General features: G+C 39.4%; 1 pseudogene; it reads left to right on the forward strand.

Annotated features, from left to right (window-relative positions):
• The window catches only part of LOC134486694 (vomeronasal type-2 receptor 116-like), a 41,614-nt pseudogene extending 36,193 nt beyond the window's left edge, over positions 1–5,421 (forward strand).
• Positions 5,422–6,000: the final 579 nt, after the last annotated feature.

A 6,000-nucleotide genomic window follows, 5' to 3' on the forward strand; every position in this document is an offset into this window, starting at 1 on the left:
ATATCAGGTTCCTGTCAACAAGTACTTCTTGGCATCAGCCATAGTGTCAGGGTCTGGTAGCTGCATGGAATAATTCCTAGGTGAGGCACTTTCTGGATGACCTTTCCTTTAGTCTCTGCTCCATTCTTTGTCTCTGTATTTCCTTTACACAGGAGCAATTCTATGTCAATATTTTCAAAATGTGTGGTGGCACCATCTCTCAACCAGGGGCCATTTGTAATCTCTGGATACAGTCTTTATAGGTTCTCCCTCTGCTTTGTTGGGTATTTCAAGTAATGTCATCCCCATTGGGTCCTGGGAGTCTTTTGCTTTCCTGACATCTGGGACTTATTGGTGGCTAGCCCCAGTTCCACATCCTGCATTACTCCACACAATCTTTTAAGTAACTCTAGGTGTTAATAACAATAGTCCACCCTTCACTGCATAATATTCAAAACTCTGTTTTTATGATTTTTTTAATAAAACACTGAACATTAGATGACACTTTTTTTTCATTCTTCTTAGGTTCCTCAGTCTGTATATAGTGAGAGTTGTGGGCCTGGATTCAGTTAAGTGACCCTAGAGGGCAAGCCCATCTGCTGCTACAAGTGCACACCTTGTGCAGACAATGAGATTTCTAATGAGATGGCTAAATACAATTTTATGGGTAACTTCCTATTTCTGAATAGGATTCCACAGCATGCTAGCAAATGAAAAAGATCTGAGTAGAAGTTAGATATAAATCTTTTTGTTTCTCTTTTAAAAAATTTCAATGTCATAATTCATTGCAATCCCCTTTAAAACCTCACCACAGCCATTACAAGTCATGCTTGACATAACTTTAATCCAGTGCCAATATTGGTATAGGAAGATACAATACTTTCTTCTGTACTTTTTAGTATTTTTCATTTCTCTTTTTCATTTAACATGTATTAATAAAGTATCAAAGATCGTTTTTCAAAATATACTTTAATGATTTAAGGAATCATTTAAGGCTCAGATCTGTTGCAACTTCAAGAGACTATTAACAACATATTTCTTGTTTTTAGTTGTTTGACAATTTCGTACAATGCATTTTCATCACATGTACCACTCACACTCCTTCTAGGTATCTTTTCCCTTCCCTAACTGCCAAAATTTGGAATTATAGAATCTAATACACCTCATGATACTCATCTATACTTATTTGTGTGCATGTCACTTAAAAAGGTGGGTAACTGACCATGTTCTGCAGATTGAAAGGAACTTATTCTCCTCCTAGTAGCCATCAACTGCTAGTACCTCATTTTCTAGGGGTTGGAGAGTCTTCAAAGCTACCCGCAATATCTATGCTGAAATTTGGTCTTGATTAAGCGAGCATTCATCTAATACACTTTTTCATTTGTTATGAATTTATGAAATCAGTTTCTATGTGTTCAGAAAACAGTGTTATTTTGTAGTCTTCTATACACTGAAGATCTTGGTAACTTTCTGGCTTCTCTTGGATTAGAGTTTTACAGAACTTTTTATTTTTTTACTGAACCCTTTAGGAAAGATTAGGGTTTGTGGTCTTTTAAGGAGTTGTACTGCTAGGGTCTGGCTTTAGGTTTTAAACTTTCATGTGACATTCTTTTTTCTGCTGCTGCTTTCAAATCAGCATTTAAGCATTCAACTTGTGTTCTAATGTGATCTGTCCTTTGTTGCTTCCTTATTTCCTGCTAGTGTGGAAATGAACAAATACTCCAATACTATAAGCACATACCATAATTATTAATTAATTAATAATTAATTAACACAATCCTGTCATGGTCCCCACTCTGTGGCTGGCCTCCAGCAGTCACTGTGGTCACTGGGCTGCCTTTCCTCTATCCTTAGTCTCTTCTTCATTTTTCCCTGCAGGTCTCCTAGACAGGAATACTTCTGGGTCAGAATTCAACAAAGGTCTGAAGCAGTGGGGGTTGAGAAACTGGGAGTAGCCACTAGAAAGTCCCAGATGTCAGGAAAGTAATAATTTCTCATGACCTAATGCAGATGAAATTTGCTAAAATAACAAATAAAAGGGGAGAAAGTACCTGTAGAGTCCATATTCAGAGTTTAGCTAAAGCCCCCACCCATCTCAAAAAGAAAAAAAAATTCCAGTCCAAAGGAAATGCAGGAACTGAGAGTGGAGCAGAGACAGAAGGAAAGACTATCCACAGATTCCCTCACCTAGGAATTCACCCTATCTGCTGATGCCAAATTCATATATTATTGCTGATGCGAAGAAGCATTTATAGGCAAGAGACTGTTATAGCAGTACCCTGAGATGCTCTGCCAGAGACTGACTAATATAGGCACAGATATTCTAGCTGACAACCATAGAACTGGCACAAGTATCCCAATGGAGGAGTTAGGACAAGGACTGAAGAAGCTGAAGGTGTCTGTAACCTCACAGGAAGAACAAAAATATAAGCCAACTAGACCCCCTTCCCCAATCCCACATACACACAGACACACAGATCACAGGAACTAAACTGCCAAGCAAAGAGTACACATGGAGGGAACCAGAGCTCCATCTGCATAACAGAAGATTGGTTAATCTGGCATCAATGGGAGGGGAGACTCTTGTTCAATTGGAGGCTAGATGCCTCATTGTAAAGGAATTCTAGGGCAGTTAGGAAAGAGTGGGTAGGTGGGTCAGGGAGCTCCCTTATAGAAGTTGGGGGTCGGGAGTACGATAGGGGCTTTGAAGAGGGGAAACAATAAAGTAGGATAACAATTTAAGTGTATCGAAGTTATTTTATATAATATAAAATACACATATATACATGCAAGATGAAAGCAAAAGTTAAGTTAATGGTTTGACTATTTTATTAAAGGCCGTAATGCCTCCCCCCTCATCAGATGTTTATCCAGCTAGATACCATCTTCTTGTCTCTATAAATGCTTGCCCAAACTAGGCTCATGGTTCCATCTTCCCGCTCTGTCAGGATTGGTGGGGAGCAGAAGCTCCAGGTTTAGTAAAGAGACCATATGGAGATTGCATTTGGTTCCTTGGTGGGCTTTTAGGATTTATAAACATTTCCTGGCACAACAGAATCTTTACTTTGGTGTCCTGTCAGAGGTGGTTAGAATGCATTTTCACGTAACAACAAACATAACAAAAGCCCAACTTTGTCAGGGATTACTCCTCTAGGAGACTGTATTTACACAATGTCCCTGACTTAAGCAGGGGAGGTATTTGAACCTCGTCATCCAGCCCATGCACAGCTTGCTAATGTACACCACCTGACTTGAATGGTCCTCTTCTCACTAAAATGTGGAGTCATTCTCTTTTGTAAAGGACTATTTCATAAGTATACACTTGCTTAACAATGCATTTTATGCTGAAAATGGCATCAATTTGTTCTGTACAATGGAGCTTTGTTTTGCTTTTTCGTTTCATTAGTTCATTCTCATAACAGCAAGTTTTTATCCAAATATAGTTTCCTTTGCCCTAAGGGAAAAGATACACTTTACATGTACAAATAAATAAAAGCTATATTAGTCTAATGATCAGATATGTTTGGCAAAATCCTCCAAATGTAGATGACTTCTTGTGTCCTTTCAAAAGTGCACTTTAAGTAATTTTATTGTATTATTTATTAATGTTGTTACTTTGTGTTGCTTAAGATGGCACTATCACCAATAAAGACACATTATAGATTTCTCAGCCCACAAAGTCCTAGCCCCATGATCATACCCACTTGAGTTTAATCCTCAGTTGCTAGGTAAATGAGTGTGGCTGGTGTAGTGGTGCACACTGGTAAAGTCAGTGTAGCAAGGTGGAAATGTGTGAATTCACTAGGGCAATATGGAGAGCCAGCCTAGTTTATTCAGAAAGATTCTGGACAATAAAGGCATTGTCACAGAAAACAAGGTAGATATCTCCCAAGGAACAGTCTCTAGCCTCCCCAAGAATGCATATCCACATGATCACATGCAGATACAAACACACACATTCTCCTCTGAACAAATGCACCTGTAAAATATATGCATCTACTTAAAACAAACCCTGAATATATCGACCACTACTTTATGCCAGTCAGACATTCTGCTCACTTCTTTATTTCAGTAATGTAGGCTTAGTAATCAAGAACCCAAAGACGATTCAGAACTTTCCTCTATCTACATAACAGCTATGATACCTGACGTACAATAAGCTCCCCGAGATTCTGTTTCTTCACCGTTGGAGATGAACCTCCATGTTTATGCATGGTTTGTCAGCAAAGGTTTCCTGTACTAGACTTTATCCCTAGTATGGTGATGCTGTAAAATGACAATCTTTTAGCATTGCTGCTTAATGACACTACAGGATCTGCTCTCATAAATGGATAAAAGTAGCTGTCATGGCAGGACTGAGATATTTTAAGGATGAGTTTTTACAAATTCAGCTTCTGATTGTTCTCTCTGCCCATGGTTTGATGTTGAAACTCTTTGAACCACACACACACACACACACACACACACACACACACACACACCACTCAGTTACCACAACTTCCTCATTGAAGTCAGCTAATATTGATACTACTTTTGAATTTCAAAAAGCAGTAAGCTAAATAACCTCCTTTCCATTAATTTTTTTAACCTACCTAGGTATTAGTAAGAAACACAGTATAATAGACAAACCTATCTTGTTGACATGTGATATTAATCCGAACTAGGTATTTATGCTCACAGTGTTCAGAGTTGTTCAACTAGGTGGCTGGGCCTAACATCCCTAAAAGTTCCTGGAAGCCCTAAAAGGTCTATTAAATAGTTAAGTAATAGTGAAATGCAGAGAAAGGTTTACTCAATGTGGCCAAACCAGGAAGGGAAGAAATTTAGAGGTCTAATGATCCACATTACACCACAGTGAGAACTATGCATAATTAAGCAGTTCTGGTACAGGTGTAGGCCTGCCTATCAACAGCCATCATTATCTTAGCCTCTCTTGAAAGGGGACTGACAAGCTGTTAGAACTACTCAAAATCTCCTCCTGGGAAACAAGCAGCCCCTCTGGGAAGCATTAGTGCCTCGGCTTTTCAATTTCATAAGCTAGTTACCTAGAGAAATGGCAGGTTCTTGTGACTGTCTTCTCAAATGCATGGTAGCTAAAGTGAGGAGCACAAAACTCTCCCTTTAGAATTCCTTTGGTCCTACAATGAGGGTTATAGAATGTGACCTGAAAATTATTTGGAATCCATAAAAAAGAAAAATGTAGGACTGTCACTGACATCTAGAGGCTACTGAGCAATCTCAATTTTCTACTACTCCATTGAAGTGGAATCAGGACAATTGGGTTTGCAGCAAGTCATAACTATCGCTGTCCTTCCTACAACTCACGAGTTGAGCTCCAGGAAGACCCTGATGAGGAAAGAGTTCACTGGAATAAAGGCAGCTGAAGACATTTGCTCCATCCTCTACATGTCGCTAATATCATCCTCAGCAAGAGGATGGTAAAGTAGTAGGCACTGGGAGGCCTAGGTCAACTTCTTTTGATGTACGCACAAGCCACAAAAGCAGAGGGCTCTGCTCCCAACAACTCAGCTCCTTACATTCCCTCATCTCACCCTGAGAAACGAGGGTTTCAGATATAATTTCTTGTCATGGAAATCTGGTAGACATCTTAGCAAACTGTTGTCCTGTCCACAATACCTGAAGTCTTTGTCATAAATAATGAGAGTCCTTGTCTCACCATTACTGGTACCACTGTTCATGAATCTCTAGGTAACAGGCTTCCTGGTGACTGAGTTTCTCATCTGAGGAAGAGAATTTATATGTTACCTGGCTTAGAAAAATCGAAAGGGTGATGGTGGTCACAATTCCTGTTTCCACATTTTCCATACTACCTTCTAGGGAATCAGTGAGAACAAGCAGAAGGACATTCTGAAACCTTCTTCAGAGATCTCTGAGAAGAGATGCACAATTCTGCCATGTTGCCCAGACTCTTTTTTGGAGTCCCTACCATATGTTGTTTGTCTCTTGCACTGTGACTAGAAATCTCCTCAGAGCCCCTATGAAGATAATTTACCTATGTGC

Source organism: Rattus norvegicus, chromosome 4 (genome assembly GCF_021556685.1).
Source record: "Rattus norvegicus strain SHRSP/BbbUtx chromosome 4, alternate assembly SHRSP_T2T, whole genome shotgun sequence".
Lineage (NCBI taxonomy): Eukaryota > Metazoa > Chordata > Mammalia > Rodentia > Muridae > Rattus > Rattus norvegicus.